Below are 17676 nucleotides of genomic sequence, written 5' to 3'. Positions count from 1 at the left end.
CCCACATTGTGTCAGCTTGGTGCCTTGGCCTGCCTCCTTCGATAATAGAGCTAGAGCCCCACCAAAACAGGAAGCTATTGTCATTGTGTAACAAGCATACAGTAAGTGATGTTCTTGTAGAAGGCCCTAAATCTCACTAACTTTTACTCACCTTGCACCGAGTATATGGGAGTTGTCCTTCTGATTTGTTTCATCTCTTAAACCTTGATTTTAACTTGTTCATTCATCATCAAAACTCCATTTCTGTCAGTCAAAAAAGATATTAACACAGATAAAATGACATGATCATTGCCTACTCACTAAATTGCTTCCACAAAAATTAGACGTGTTGTCGGTGTCTTCACTGAATACTTAGTTAATTGCCTTCGACTCCTTTGTTTCAGAACATTTCTCCATTGTGGAAACAAGATTTTAGTTATTTTCTTTTCATTGAAAACAGTGCAGGAGACCTCTAGTCATGATTGTAGTTATGGCAGTATTTTCCTGTCTGTACGACTCAACCCCTATTCTAATGATGGAAAAGGTTAAGTGTCTGGTTATTTAGCGTTAATACTTTCTAGTTTTAGTGTGTAATTAGCCTTTGGCTTGGACATAAATAGTGGAACGGAGGGAGTATAATAGTGCATAGCACTAAGTCAGACTGAATGATCCACTGCGCTCCAGTGTGTTGAAATATATACCCTGTTTTATTTTGGACTATGTTGATGGACCAAGTCGGCCAAGGCTGATGGACTCACTACATGCTTTTCATGGCAGAAGCTGCTTAACCAACCTGGTGAAATGATTAACCAGGCTGATTTCCTGGTTAAAGGGGGCCTTTTATTTGTACTTGGCGGATTAAATTGAATGAGTTTTGGAATGTTTCGCATTCCTTGACAACTATGTTACGAAGACTCTTTGGGATTCCGTGTAAAATCCCATGTATTTTGTACGGAATGAAACATCATGTCTGTTGTAAAATACCAGCAAGTATTATAACTCATCATGACTTCAGAACTTCATATAGAGGGAAAAAGATAATCTGAATGGTTGACTCGACCAAATTTGCATCCTTTATATTTTGACTCTCCCATAGTCCACAACTCCACATCCAGTTTACCACCTAATTCTAGTGATTCAACTGCCAATCAATTTCTTGTGTACAGATGTGAGTAAAACATTCAATCCTGTATGTAAGTGATAGTTGCTACTGTGATTCATTATTGTAGGCAAGCAAGCTTGATCCTGAAGATGTAATCTTGCATTCAAATAGGAGCATTTGCTGGATTAACTTGGGTGAAGGAGACAAGGCCTTGGAGGCAGCCGAAATGTGCAGGATGATACGTCCTGATTGGCCAAAGGCGTGTTACAGGCAAGGGGCTGCCCAAATGTTTTTGAAGGTGAGATAAAATTTCACAGTTTACAGCTACTTCTGCTGTGGCCAATCCCTTCTTATGCTCTGATGACACTACAATCCATGTCTTCAGAACTATGAAAAGGCATGTGATGCATTTCAAGATGGTCTGAAGTTGGACCCAACAAATGTTGAGATTGAGAACGCATTATGGTAACATACTTATCCCCATCTCTATGTCTATCTATGTCAGAAATTTTAGTGTCAGCGTAAACCTCACTCAGGATTTCATTACTCGTGTCTTGATAAATCATATAGAGCATCATAATGAAACGTGCATACAGTGAATATGCTGTGCATGCCATTCAGTTCAATACACTAGTTTGATATCCCTCAATTACTCCGATCACAATTATGTCCGTTTAGGGTTGTCCATAGTTAAACCTTTAGAAGTCTGCCCATTGATAACACAAGGTCAGTACTGCTAAATTTGTCATGGAAGGTAATTTCATAATAGATAAAATTTCTACAACAATATATCTTTAGAGAAATCGATTGTCAAAATTTCACCTTGTAGACCATGTTGATGTCCTCAGCGACTATATTTGTGATCAGGTGGGGCATATGATTTTTTTGTCTCAAGATTGAATCCCAAATTGCTTCGTCATTTATTTGCTACCTCAACACATGTGTATAACGTATATAATGTTATAATTTTATTATGCAGGGAGGCATTCAACTCGCTCAAGATATCTCGTGCCAAAGCGGTCTCATGAACCGTCATCCTTTGATCAGAAGAGACCTACCCAAGGGCAGGCTGTTTCTGTGCTTGCTTCCCCTCCGATGTTTAAATACGTTGAGTTGAGAGGTTCCGTGTAGTACTGTAAACATGAGCTTATCTGTCTTCTTTGTATATAGTGTGTTGGGTCATGATGGTACAATCTTTTTACTGTTTCTCACTACTGAATGCTGATCGTAAGTTTGAATCCTTAGACGTGCGGCGACAATTTGTCTGCATTTTCGTGCCAAAATGCGGTAATTATGTAGCAACTGATCCGTGTTGTGGTGGCATGAAGTTGGAAGGTTTCATCCACGAACTGGAGACGTCTTGAATTTGGACATTTTCAGCCACGAATTGGAGGTGTCTTGAATTTCTGCGTCTACATTTCCTGTTTTCTGTTTGGGTTTATTGGTTATATTTTTTTCTCGTAGCTAGTATGTTGGTTATCTTACCTAGTTTAGCAAGAGTCTCCTGGAAGAAACGATGAAATGGACTGGGTTAGGGTTTCTTGTCATGTGGTGAGATTTGGTGTTAGCTGCTTCAGATCTATGCAAGGGTTCAATGATGACAACTACAGCTCCAGGGCGCTGGTCCTTAGGGATACATGCATGAAGACTTTCTGGCTATCATCAACAAGGTCAAGCCGGCTCCTGTAGGAGAGCGACAACAATGGCGGCTTGTTCTGGCGGCAATAGTGGTTGTTCGATGGTTTCGAAATCTTTGATGTATTTTTCTATTATGTTTGAGATGCTTTGTACTCCCTATGAACTCTTACAATAGATCTCATCATTTTCACAAAAAAAGAGATGAACTTTTGTTTCTACTTTGATAAAGTTCTTTACCCATGTGCTCATACATCCTTCAATTTTTTACAGGTTTTTCTCACTGGATGCACAGATCAGATCAAGTTCCTTGTCCGACGATTTGTGGGGTTCACCAATGGAGGATGGTGCTCAAAATCAGTGATGCCGTCTACCAATTAGTAGACGCTTTCCTGCGTCGTCTAACGCACCTCTCTGCCCTGCATCCAACAAGTTCCACGTCAAGAGGCTCATATGATTGCAATGGGGTACCAATGTCCCATCCTTGAATGTCTTGGTTCTTGGGTTGTAGATCCGCAATATTCCTTCTCTGAGGATGCACCCCTGCCGGACCACCCGCATGTAAATCACAATCCTCCCGTCATCCAACACTGCTAATGGCTTCTGGAAGAACTCAGAGGTATAGCACATCTGTGGCTGGTGGGTTTGGAGGTTTTGGTAGGCTAGCATGTTGATGGTGTACCGTTTGAACCAGAGAGACCGGTCCGAGTCCACGAGGAACCACAGCTCAATGGAGGAGGTGAGGCGATTGGTGGACTGGCATGCGACCAGTTGGCCTTCCAACTCGGCCAACTTGATGCATTGGCAGTTTGCCGGGCCTCGGAGGGAATCCGCAGTTGACCGCCACGCCTCCTTGTTGAAGTCGAACGCCATGATCTGTTGATACACCATGATCTGGTGGTACGCATAGCTCGACAAAAAGTAGGCGACCCCATTAATCACAGCAACGTCTCCAGCCAGCATCAACGGAGGACTCCCTGTAACCCTCCAACGGGTGAGGATCTTGCAGACAAACAGCTCGAGAGTAGCTGATGTGGATGTGGTGATGGCGAGCACCTTGTGCTCTCCCGTAGAGGCGCCGCGCCCGACCAGGCACCAGATTACCCCCCGGCGGCGCATGGTCGGGCAGGAGGAAGACGTCGCCATTGGCGGGGTTGAGCAGGCGGAGCCGATTCTGCGGGTCAAGGATACAGACCACACGGTCGTGATTCATGGCGTGCGCCTCGCCGTTATGTAAGGTTGTTGTTGGCGATGTTTACCCGCGTGACGGCGTCGCCGGACTCCATGTCGAGGACGGTGACCTCGTTTCTTGATAAGTAATCTTTTATGCCAACAGCAATGAGGGGGCCAGGGTTACGGGCAGCGGTGATGAAGTCTGGGTGGCTTAGCAGGGATCGCCATGACCTGCAAACAGCACGGAAACGGCAGAGCGTCTCGGCGGGAAGGCGCAGCAGGACGTCGTAGAGAAGGTCCAGGGGCAGGATGCCGTCGTTGCTGGTGGCGACCACCGGAGGAGGACCGCTGGATCGCCGATGCTTCGGTGCGGATGGAGCGTCATTGTCATAGCACATAGATTGGTTCGACGTGACGGCGCTAATTGGAAGATATCGTACGAGTTGTGGGCTCCATCCTGGACTCCGTCATCATAATCCAACTCAGAATTACCAACACGGAATTACAGTTGTACCCTTGCTGTAAAAACTGCCTTTCTAGAACTTGCATCGTCATAATTCAAAGGGCAGAATCAGCCTTTTGAATTTTTCCCGACTGTTCTCGTTCAAAGCATTTAGATTGGGCACTTGCATTGCATACATTTGGTTGTGTATTGAATTCTTCATTTCTGGAACCAGAAGAAAAATTGGACCAAACATCAATCACTGACATGTACACTTTGTTGAAATTGCCATACATTGAATTCAAGTTTGCAACCATTCCAAACAGATCCATCATTTTTGATACGCTCTTTATTTCATGAACTTGCTTTCATTTACAAACTTGAAGAACAAACTTTCGTAGCCAACTTTCATGTTCACATGAACCATTTCGGATCGCTAATCATTAGATTTCGAAATAATTTACATTTATTTTATAGTAACAGAACAATTGTTTTAAATAGAACATTCTTGTTTAGCGGGTTTGAATAATTCTATGCGAAAAGAAGTGCTTTAAAAAGCACCTCTTTCTCGTTTCCAAATTATTACAAATATTAATTAACAGAGCGTTTAGATTCTTGGAGTTATCATGTCATTAGCCTAGGACTTACCCTTTTAACCATAGATATTTTTTGTGGAGCAGTATGTGATAATGAGGCATGGGGATCCTAAACAAATTTGGGCATTTATTACTTTGGCCATAAGAAGTACATATTTAAATCAAGGATGTACAAAGTAATAATGAAACAAAAAAAGGGAGACACATTTGCAACTCATAAAAATTGGTGCAAACATTGCCGGATTTCATATAAACATGACGAATTTCATATAAACATGATGGATTGCATATAAAAATACCAGATTTTCATATAAAAATGACGGTTTCAGTATATTTATGTCAAAGCGGTGCTAGTCTGGCTCTGGTGGTATAATAATGCCTAATCTAAATGGCCGCCCGTGGATCCCTCTGTCTTCCTCATGTCCGGCAGCCCGATCACCGGACTGCCGGCAGCCCCGGAGGTATAGGCTTCAACGCAGAGGATGGCTCGTTTCCACACTGCTCACCGGAGTGGAACCCCCGGCTGATGCTTCGACAGGAGGGGAAGGCAGCGGCTCTGCTTCCATGGAGCACATGTGGGATCGACGGAGCTGCTCGCAAGAGAAGAGACGGGCAAGACACCGGTTGTGTATGTCAGCGTCGCCTCAGCGGTGGCCTTCATGGGACCCAAGCAGCAGTGGCCTCCCATGTTCTACTTCTCATCGATGATAGTGCGGACGTGAGGGGCGACACCTCGTCGCCATCCATGCAACCGGCTTCTTTCTCTGCATGCATGGCGCGGTCGCATGCACTGGATGCGGCGATGCCTGTGCCGCCGTGCTCCTCGCCGTGCCGATGTGGAGCAAATCGCCACTCCTCATTGAGTTGTCCTGGAGCGGCGAGTTGCTGACCACGCGGCGGCAACTTGCTCCGTCGGGTCAGGCGTGAGAGGTGGAGCAGCGACCCGCCTCGCTCGTATCCGGCGGCTCGGTGGGCCACCCAGCCGGCTTGTATGTCGGAGAACTGCTCTTTGGAAGCCATCAGAAGATTGGTGAAGGAGGAGATGGTGGAGCGGCGGAGGCGTGTGATTCTTGCCCGGTGACTGGCCTCGTTTAAATAGAGGGCGGATGGGAGGAGATCGGTCGGCGTTGCGTTTAATGTCGGCCCGTTCATGAATGGATGTGTGGCTGGAGTAGGTTTCCCGGCTTCCATGCGAGTTTAATGAAGGCGTATAAATGCGGCGAGGAGGCGTGTGGACACCGGAGACATGCAGTGGGCGGCGCCCTCGGCCTGTGCGCCGCTTCAATGGCGAAGACAGTGAGAGATCGCGTCCGCCCTGAGCCGTCTTTATTGTTGAGCGGTGCGCTCTACAGCGGCATGAATGCGGGCAGCTGATGCCAGGCGGGTATGCGCGTGCGAGGGAGGAGGGTTTTTTGATGGGCCATGACGGTCAAAAGCGGGCTTGAGATCGGTCCAGACTCGCGCAAGCCTCCGCCACTTTTGTCTTCGGTTTGCGGGAGAAAATGCGTTTGAACCGTCTCATGAACCGATACAGGTCGGCGTTGGATGGCTTCCATGGCCCGGACAGTGCGGTCCAGACGATTGTGGGAGGTTTGCGGGTCGGCGTTGGAGATGCCCTGGCTCCCTTTCCTTTCATAGCACACGAGCGTAGGGATGACAGTTTTGCCCATGGGTATGGGTACCCGCGGGTACCCTACCCGAAAACAATGGGTGTGGGTAAGACTTGAAGAGATTTTCTATCCACGGATAATGGGTACCCATACCCGCAAAATATATGGGTAGGGCATGGGTAAGAAATTGTGCCCATGAGTAACCCAATGGATACCCAGAAAAAATTAATAAATGAAAATAACTCCTATAACATGTGGGGTTAACATCCAACTCATATGGTCCAACCCTAAATCTCGTATTCCTTAAACAAGTCATAGCTCATAGGCTCATAATCACCTGCTCGCCACTCCTTATACGTCCTATGTGACTCCTTAAAAAGATGAAATATCGACTCTTCGCTACCAGACTCTTGTCGAACACTCGATCCAGTGATCCCCAATTCCCACCACCGCCTTCCACTATGTCAGCCTTCCACCAACCGCTGCTCATACTCCCCTGATGCCTCCAAGAGGCCACCCACTGGAGGAGGCCACATACATGCTATACTACTCTACCATGATAACTTGAATTTTGAACTCATTTCTCTACCTCTTAAGAATTTGAATGCTATATATTGTGTATGGGCATGGGTGTCAGTTTATACCCATGGGTATTGAAGTGGGTGGGTATAGAAACTTTCTATGGGTATGAGTTTGGGTAGAAGGAGTTTGTACCCGCCCATACCCTACCCATTGCCATCCCTACACAAGCGTTGTGCAACATTCAAAAGGCGAGTTAGGAAAGGTGCGTAAAAAGAACCTTGAAACCTCAACCAACGGAGCAGCCTTGCCATGGGTGATCTCATTGCATACATGCAAAATGGACTAGAGCATCAGCATACATGCAAAATGGACTAGAGCATCATGAATAGCACAATAAGACATTGGTTAGATCAAGATGAACTTTTGTTTCTATCGTGATAAACTTCATTACACGTGCTCATACACTCTTAAATTTTTACAAGTTTCTCTCACTGGATGCACGAATCAGATCAAGTTCCTTATCCAGCATTTTGTGGGGTTCATGAATGAAGGATGGTGCTCCAAATCAGTGATGACGTCTGCCAATTAGGAGACGCTTTACTGCGTCGTCTAACGCACTTCTCTTCCGTGCATGCAACAAGTTCCACGTGAAGAGGCTTATAAGGTTACAATGGGGCACGAGTGCCCCATCCTTGAATGTCTTGGTTCTTGGGTTGTAGATCCGCAATACTCCTTCGTAGACGTTGCACCCCCGCCGAAGCACCCGCATCCACACCACAATCCTCCCATCGTCCAGCACTGCTAATGGCTTCTCGAAGTACTCGAAGGTATAGCTCATCTGTGGCTGGTGGGTTTGGAGGGTTTGGTAGCCTGGTATGTTGATGGTGTACCGTTTGAACCAGAGAGACCGATCTGAGTCCATGAGGAACCATAGCTCAATGGAGTCGAGGCGATCGGCATGGCATGCGACCAGATGACCGTCCAACTCGGCCAAGCTCGTGCAGTGGCAGTTCGCGGGGCCTCGGAGGGAATCCAACGTCGACCGCCATGCCTCCTTGTTGAAGTCGAACGCCATGATCTGGCGGTACGCGTTGGACTTGGCATAGCTCGACAAAAAGTAGGCGACCCCGTTGATGACAGTGACGGCTCCAGTCACCATCGATGGAGGACTCCCTGTAACCCTCCAGCCACCATTGCTGAGGCCGAGGGTGAGGATCTTGCAGACAAACAGCTCCTGCGTAAAAGATGTGGTGACGACGAGCACCTTGTGCTCTCCCGTGGAGGCTTCGCGCCCGACCGGGCACCATATAAATATGTGACCCAGCGGCGGCGCATGGTCGGGCAAGAGGAAGACGTCGCCGTTGGCGGGGTCGAGCAGGCGGAGCCGATTTTGTGGGTCAAGGATACAGACCACGCGGTCGTGACTCATGGCGTATGCAAGGTCGTTGGTGGCGATGTTTACCCGCGTGACTCCATGTCGAGGACGGTGATCTCGTTTTTCGATAAGTAATCTTTTATGCTAACAGCGATGAGCGGGCCAGGGTTACGGGCAGCGGCCATGAAGTCCGGGTGGCTGAGCACGGACCGCCATGACCTGCAAACAGCGCGGAAACGGCAGAGCGTCTCGGCGGGGAGGCGCAGCAGGATGTCGTAGAGAAGCTCCAGGGGCAGGACGCCGTCGTTGCTGGTGGCGACGACCGGAGGAGGAGCGCTGGATCGCCGCGGCTTTGGTGGATGAAGCGGCATCGCCATCGCCCACAGATCAAATTGCTTCGACGTCTCGGCGTAAACTGGACAATGAAAAAGTGGTACGATTGTGATATCTACTGCCTTTTCTAGAACGATTGTGGTATCTATATACTTGAAGGTATGGTTGTGGACTCTGTCCAGGAACGTATATACCCCGCTGCAACTCGGAATTACTGACCTAATCTGCACACGTACATGGGCCTGCCTTCGGACCTGCACGTGGACCTGGCCCATGTATGAGGCACTCAGCGCTGCGTCTACCAGGGTCGCCACTCGTGGCTTCTACATCCACATGACGGATGGAGCGTCATCGTCATAGCCCACAGATTGGTTCCATGTGACGGCGCTAATTGGAAGATATCGTACGCGTTGTGGACTCCATCAATCCAACTCGGAATTACCAACACGGAATTACAGCTGTACCCTTGCTGTAAAAACTGCCCTTTCAATTAGTAAGGGCAGAATCAGCCTTTTGAAATTTTCCAGACTGATATCGTTTAAAGCATTTAGATTGGGCACTTGCATTGTATACATTTGGTTATGTATCGAATTCTTCATTTCTGGAACCAGAAGAAAGATTGGACCAAACATCAATCACTGAAATGTACACTTTGTTGAAATTGCCATACATTGAATTCATGTTTGCAACCATTCAGAACAGATCCATCATTCTTGATACGCTCTTTTTTTCATGAACTTGCATTCATTTACAAACTTGAAGAACAAACTTTCATAGCCCATGTTCACATGAACCATTTCAGATCACTATTCTAATCATTAGATCTCAAAATAATTTCCATTTATTTTCTAGTAAAAGAAAATTGTTTTAAATAGAACATTTTTTGTTTAGCGAGTTTGAATAATTCTATGTGAAAAGAAGTGCTTTAAAAAGCACCTCTACCCACGCATTTCCAAATTATTACAAATATTAATTAACAGAGCGCGTGGATTCTTGAGGTTATCGTGTCATTAGAATAGGATTTACTCTTTTAACCATAGGTATTTTTTGTGGAGCAGTATGGGCTAATGAGGGCATGGTGATCCTAAGCTAACTTGGGCATTTATTACTTTGACCATAAGAAGTATATACTTAAATCAAGGATGTACAAAGTAAATAATGAAACAAAAAAAAGGGAGGAACATTTGCAACACATAAAAATTGGTGTAGCGAAAATGGAACAAAACAAAAGGGGTCTACAGACCAAAATAAACTTGGACCAGAAACATTCACTTTTTCTGAATACACTACATCGTATTGTAGTTAACAGTTTTTCTTATCTTTAGCACTAGTGATATTATGGAACAAGTAAATGGTTCTGATCATCAGACAAATTTAAGTCTACTAATACTTTTTTGTGGTACTGCATGGGTTTCTAATCTGGTTAAACTGATCTAGTGATTTGAAAGTTGATATTTTTCGTTCCCATATACTCAATTTATTTTTTTTGTGTGTAAAGATTCTACAAATTCAAAGCCAACCAAATAAGCAGTACCAACCGAAAAAGGAGTAAAGGTATGTTGCAATCTAGGCATTCCTACAATAAACTAACAAAATACTTCACAACTCCTACTTAAGCTCCTACATGTGATGATGATAATCTTTATGATGGAAATCTAGCAAATAACCAACCAATTGTTGGATGGTTAGGAGGCCATGGTGGACCCCCCCCCCCCCCCCCCCCCCGCGCCAGCTTACCATGGATTAAACCCGGGTTTGACTCTTTGATGTTGATTAATGCGGCTTATTCTTTCAGCGGGCTGCCATCGACAGCCAGGCACTAGTGGTGACATCGTCAATCTTGAGTGTGTGTGTTGGCGCGCGTGCGTGTGTGAGCTTCTACCGTATAATCAACATTTCTCGAAAAATCTGTTTTAGTATCTAAAAGTTGGTTACATAACAATACTATATTCGTAAATAGATGCAAATACAAACCTATATTAAACAGAGTGGTCTAGAATTTTCTATCTTTTGATTTTTGTACCTCTTGGCGGTAGATTTTTGAGGCAACTCAGTTAACGGACGTCCTGCTTTTGATGAGTGTATCCAATCGCTTGGTTCGCTCCGACTTTTTGATTCTACCGCTTTGACTACGTACTCACATAGGTGGCCCCTCTAGAAGTCATCTGCTACTTTTTGCATCCCTACGATATCTCGATCTCCACCTCCACCCAACTGGCTGATGTCCTGCAAGTGCACATGGCTAGTTGGAGTACCCTCATGTAAATATTCTAATGGTTAGCATTCCAACCAAAGAGGTATTGAAGCCAACTATCAACCCACAACTCTTTTGTTGCATACACAACTATGTTCACACCCAAACCGGAGTTTGAAAATAGCCTATACTATTTGTTGCTGGGAAAGTTGAAAGTAGGGGATTTAACTAAACTATGACCAAGAAGGTAAGAACAATAATAAAATAGGACAAGGCTATGTGAGACAATGCTCGAGTAATAAAGGTCTTCTTAGGGGTTTCAGATTCATCAGGACTAGTATAATTTACCTAATTATGTGAAAGCATGATTCTGGGTTCAGATAGCTCAACCACTATATATGTTTCTATTTGTGGGTGGATCCAAGTACAGATATGTGGATACTACCGCAACTCTGTATCACACAAGCCACCATTATATTGTTCATCCCCTATAGGATGGAGATAACAGCGATTAAGGGTCTTCCTGCAGATGCAGCTCAATGCGTTCTCCATTATCCTCTTATCTAAATTACACTAAGGAGGGCGGTAGCTTCTGTCACTGCAATACCACCTCATTTTTGCTTCCATCGGACAGTAATATCCTTCAAGTCCATATAGGTAAATGTCTTGTGGCTGACTTCATACAACATCATGAATAATAATTATCACAACATATAAATAGAAGCATGTGCCATGTCGGTGTTGAGCTCATACACATACAAGAGTTCATCCAACCCGAGAACTAGAGCAATTACTCAAACATAATTGCTCAAACATGTAAGTAGTGGACATAGATATTAGAGATAATTAAGTTACAAGTCAACATCATGTTGGTGAGGGAGAGATGCATGGCAGCACCACTACTAGGGAAAAGCCTAGCAGTAGCGCGGGTTTTTGGCCTATCAGTAGTGCGGGGTCCCGCGCTACTGATACGGCGCTACAGCTAAACTATAGTAGTAGCGTGGGCTCACACACACTACTGCTATACGTAGTTAGTAGTAGCGCGTTTTGCAGCGCTACTGGTACCATGCCAACTTCATGAGCTCAAAGATTATGAAAAGTTTCATGAAATTCCTTCCTTCAAAGTCAAGGCTGACCCAAGCATCCTGATAAACGATGAAGATTATCATGGTTACGGCACAATAAGCAAATGACACAAGCGAAGAAAAAGTGAAGACATTCTCCCGCGACTATTATGATGATACCATGCCAACTTTGTAACAGACGAGTATGATACCATTGTCCGTTTTGTACATGCACATGCTATGTGGATGAAATTATGATACCATGCCAACTTTCAACTTTTTCAGAGTTCATTGGTCCCGGTTCGTCTGGACCTTTTGGTCCCGGTTCTACGCACGAACAGGGACCAATGCGCCTCGCCCCTGGCCCATGACCATTAGTCCCGGTTTGTGCCACAAACCGGGACTGAAGGGTTGGTCCTTGTTGCGGTCAGAGTTTAGTCCCACCTCGCCAACCGAAGGGCGCTCACACCGGTTTATAAGCCCGTCCCTCTCTACCTTGTTGAGCTCCTCTCAAAGTGAAAATAGATATCCCTATACAGGGAATTTGACCTAAATTCATAGTGAATTTCTCTGAAATTCATAGAAATTTATTATGAATTTTCTCGATAGGCGCATCTATGTTCATTTTTTAGTAAAGTTAATCACAAACTTGTGATTCACACAAATTTCAAAGAATTCAAATTTTAATTATTCAAATTTGAAAACTAATGGCACTAACAGAAAGTTTATAATTTTTCTAAAACTAATGGCACTAACAGAAAGTTTATAATTTTGCTGACCTAAAAGCAAAAAGAATTAAAAAATAAAGCAAAAACAAAAGAAAATAAATAATGCAGAAAACAAAACAAAAAAATTAGAAAAAAAATAAAAATAGCAACAATAAGTATTTTGTTGTAAGTAGAAACAAAATAAAATAAATAAAGCAACAAAGAAAACAAAAAAACAAAAAAAGTGTTTTCAAATTTGAAAAATAATGGCACTAACAGAAAGTTTATAATTTTGCAAACCTAAAAGCAAAAAGAATTAAAAAATAAAGCAAAAAACAAAAGAAAATAAATAATGCAGAAAATAAAACAAAAAACTGGAAAATAAAATAAAAATAGCAACAATAAGTATCTTGTTGTAAGTAGAAACAAAATAAAATAAATAAAGCAATAAAGAAAACAAAAAAAAAATAAATAAAGTGTTTTCAAATTTGGAAAATAATGGCACTAACAGAAAGTTTATAATTTTCCTGACCTAAAAGCAAAAAGAATTAAAAAATAAAGCAAAAAACAAAAGAAAATAAATAATGCAGAAAACAAAACAAAAAATGGAAAAAATAAAAATAGCAACAATAAGTATTTTGTTGTAAGTAGAAACAAAATAAAATAAATAAAGCAACAAAGAAAACAAAAAAAAACAAAAAAGTGCCACCTACTGGGCCCCCACGGCGTGAATACGACTAGAAACCCTACCATGAGCCAGGATTCAGGCCCGTAGGAGGCCCAGTAGGCCCACAGGTACACAACGCACGGTTAGGCCCGAAAGCCTGCAATTGAGAGGTGCTCGAGAGGGAAGGCGCAGCAGCGCTTATAAACCATTCTCGAGCTCTCAGCTAGCGAGGTGGTACTAAACTTTTGACATGGGGCAGCACAAGGCCTTTGGTTCCGGTTGGTGCCACCAACCGGGACTAAAGGGGTGCATTGGTCCCGGTTCGTGGCACCAACCGGGACCAATGCCACCCTTTAGTCCCGTTTGGTGCCACCAACCGGGACCAAAGACCTCTGCCTCCCGCCCTTTGGGCTGCTGAAAAGAGGCCTTTGGTCCCGGTTGGTGCCACCAACCGGGACTAAAGGGGGCATTGGTCTCGGTTGGTGCCACGAACCGGGACCAATGCTCTCAGTATATAAGAAAGCACTTGGCGTTTTTTAAATTCATCTACATCAGTTCCCCTGCCCCGACGACGCCGCCAGGCTGCCCGAGCTCGCCCCGTCGACGCCGTCGCCGCCCTCTGCTGCCTCGTCGACGCGCAACCGCCCTGCCCCGAGCACGCCACCGGCGGCCCACCCCGACCACGCCGCGCGCCCCTGCCTCGAACACGTCGTCGTCGCCCCTGAGGTAGCGCGCCCGACCGGGCACCTTGTGCTCTCCTGTGGAGGCAGCGTGCCTGACCGGGCACCAGATTAATATGTGGCCCTGCGGTGGCGCATGGTCGGGCAAGAGGAAGACGTCGCCGTTGGCGGGGTCGAGCAGGCGGAGCCGATCCTGTGGGTCGAGGATACAGACCATGCGGTCGTGACTCATGGCGTGCGCCTCGCCGTATGTAAGGTCGTTGTTGGTGATGTTTACCCGCGTGACGGCGCCGCCGGACTCCATGTCGAGGATGGTGACCTTGTTTTTCGATAAGTAATCTTTTATGCCAACAGCAATGAGCGGGCCAGGGTTACGGGCAGCGGCGATGAAGTCCGGATGGCTGAGCAGCGATCGCCATGACCTGCAAGCAGCGCGGAAATGGCAGAGCGTCTCAGCGGGGAGGCGCAGCAGGATGTCGTAGAATTCGTATTGGGCCTTAATGGGCCATACAGGAAAGGAGAGAAAGGCCTCAAAGGGTGGCCGCACCCCTCCCCATGGGCTGGTCCGGATTGGACTAGGGAGGGGGGCGCCCCCTTCCTTCCTTCTCCTTTTCCCTTTCCTTCCCTTCCCTCCTACTCCTACTACTTGGAAGGGCTCCTAGTTTTACTAGGAAAGGGGGAATCCTACTCCCGGTGGGAGTAGGACTCTCCTAGGGAGCGCCATAGAGAGGGCCGGCCCTCTCCTCCTCCACTCCTTTATATACGGGGGCAGGGGCACCCCATAGACACAACAATTGATCGTTTGATCTTTTAGCCGTGTGCGGTGCTCCCCTCCACCATAGTCCACCTCGATAATACTGTAGCGATGCTTAGGCGAAGCCCTGCGTCAGTAGAACATCAACATCGTCACCACGCTGTCGTGCTGATGAAACTCTCCCTCAACACTTGGCTGGATCGGAGTTCGAGGGACGTCATCGGGCTGAACGTGTGCTGAACTCGGAGGTGCCATGCGTTCGGTACTTGATCGGTCGGATCGTGAAGACATACGACTACATCAACCGCGTTGTGCTAACGCTTCTGCTTTCGGTCTACGAGGGTACGTGGACAACACTCTCCCCTCTCGTTGCTATGCATCACCATGATCTTGCGTGTGCGTAGGAATTTTTTTGAAATTACTACGTTCCCCAACAGTGGCATCCGAGCCTGGTTTTATGCGTTGATGTAATATGCATGAGTAGAACACAAGTGAGTTGTGGGAAATATAAGTCATACTGCTTACCAGCATGTCATACTTTGCTTCGGCGGTATTGTTGGATGAAGCGGCCCGGACCGACATTTCGCGTACGCTTACGCGAGACTGGTTTTACCGCCGTGCTATGCACATAGGGACTAGCGGGTGTTAATTTCTCTAACTTTAGTTGAACGGAGTGTGGCTACGCCCGCTCCTTGCGAAGGTTAAAACAGCACCAACTTGACAAACTATCGTTGTGTTTTTTATGCATAGGTAAGAATGGTTCTTGCTAAGCCCGTAGCGGCCACGTAAAACTTGCAACAACAAAGTAGAGGACGTCTATCTTGTTTTTGCAGGGCATGTTGTGATGTGATATGGTCAAGACGTGATGAGATATAAGTTGTTGTATAAGATGATCATGTCTTGTTGAAATTATTGGAAACTGGCAAAACCCTTATGGTTGTCTCTCTATTGCATAAGATGCAAGTGCCAAATAATTGCTTTACTTTATCGCTATGCGATAGCAATAGTTGAAGAGCAATAGTTGGCGAGACGACCATATGACGACACATTTATATAGATCAAGATGATGGAGATCATGGTGTCATGCCGGTGACAATGGAAATCATGACGATGCTTTGGAGATGGAGATCAAAGGCACAAGATGATGATGGCCATATCATATCACATATTTTGATTGCATGTGATGTTTATCTTTTATACATCTTATTTTGGTTAGTTCGACGGTAGCTTTATAAGATGATCCCTCACTAAATTATCAAGGTATAAGTGTTCTCCTTGCCTATGCACCGTTGCGAAAGTTCTTCGTGCTGAGACACCACGTGATGATCGGGTGTGATAGGCTCTACGTTCAAATACAACGGGTGCAAAACAGTTGCACGCGCGGAATACTCAGGTTAAACTTGACGAGCCTAGCATATAACAGATATGGCCTCGGAACACTGAGACGAAAGGTCGAGCGTGAATCATATAGTAGATATGATCAACATAGCGATGTTCACCATTGAAACTAGTCCATCTCACGTGATGATCGGACATGGTTTAGTTGATATGGATCACGTGATCACTTAGAAGATTAGAGGGATGTCTATATAAGTGGGAGTTCTTAAGTAATATGATTAATTGAACTTTAATTTATCATGAACTTAGTCCTGGTAGTATTAGCATATCTATGTTGTAGATCAATAGCTCGTGTTGTTGCTTCCCTATGTTATATATATGTTCCTAGAGAAAACTAATTTGAAAAATGTTAGTAGCAATGATGCGGATTGGATCCGTGATCTGAGGTTTATCCTCATTGCTGCACAGAAGAATTATGTCCTTGATGCACCGCTAGGTGACAGACCTATTGCAGGAGAAGATGCAGATGTTATGAACGTTTGGCTAGCTCAATATGATGACTACTTGATAGTTTAGTGCACCATGTTTAACAGCTTAGAATCGGGACTTCAAAGACGTTTTGAACGTCATGGACCATATGAGATGTTCCAGGAGTTGAAGTTAATATTTCAAGCAAATACCCGAGTTGAGAGATATGAAGTCTCCAACAAGTTCTATAGCTAAAAGATGGAGGAAAATAGCTCAAGCAGTAAGCATGTGCTCAGATTGTCTGGGTACTACAATCACTTGAATCAAGTGGGAGTTAATCTTCCAGATAAGATAGTGATTGACAGAATTCTCTAGTCACCATCACCAAGTTAATTGAACTTCGTGATGAACTATAATATGCAAGGGATAGCGGAAACTATTCCCAAGCTCTTCGTGATGCTGAAATCAACGAAGGTAGAAATCAAGAAAAGCATCAAGTGTTGATGATTGACAAGACCACTAGTTTCATGAAAAGGGCAAAAGGAAGAAGGGGAACTTAAAGAAGAATGGCAAGAAAGTTGCTACTCAACTGAAGAAGCCCAAGTCTGTACCTAAGCCTGAGACTAAGTGCTTCTACTGCAAAGGGACTGGTCACTGATGTCTACTACACAACCTTCTTCTTGTAGATGTTGTTGGGCCTCCAAGTGCAGAGGTTTGTAGGATAGTAGCAAATTTCCCTCAAGTGGATGACCTAAGGTTTATCAATCCGTAGGAGGCGTAGGATGAAGATGGTCTCTCTCAAGCAACCCTGCAACCAAATAACAAAGAGTCTCTTGTGTCCCCAACACACCTAATACAATGGTAAATTGTATAGGTGCACTAGTTCGGCGAAGAGATGGTGATACAAGTGGTATATGGATAGTAGATAAAGGTATTTGTAATCTGAAATTATAAAAACAGCAAGGTAACAAGTGATAAAAGTGAGCGTAAACGCTATTGCAATGCTAGGAAACAAGGCCTAGGGTTCATACTTTCAC

General features: G+C 45.0%; 1 long non-coding RNA gene across 1 annotated transcript; it reads left to right on the top strand.

The window, feature by feature from the left end:
- The first annotated feature begins 1190 nt into the window (after positions 1–1190).
- LOC125554373 lies at positions 1191–2161 on the top strand. Its single transcript, XR_007304383.1, has 3 exons — positions 1191–1379; positions 1467–1546; positions 2061–2161. It is a non-coding gene; the product is annotated as an uncharacterized LOC125554373 (long non-coding RNA).
- The last annotated feature ends 15515 nt before the right edge of the window (positions 2162–17676 follow it).

Source organism: Triticum urartu, chromosome 4, assembly GCF_003073215.2.
Source record: "Triticum urartu cultivar G1812 chromosome 4, Tu2.1, whole genome shotgun sequence".
NCBI classification, from domain to species: Eukaryota; Viridiplantae; Streptophyta; class Magnoliopsida; order Poales; family Poaceae; genus Triticum; species Triticum urartu.
This window is presented reverse-complemented; position numbering and strand designations above follow the sequence as displayed.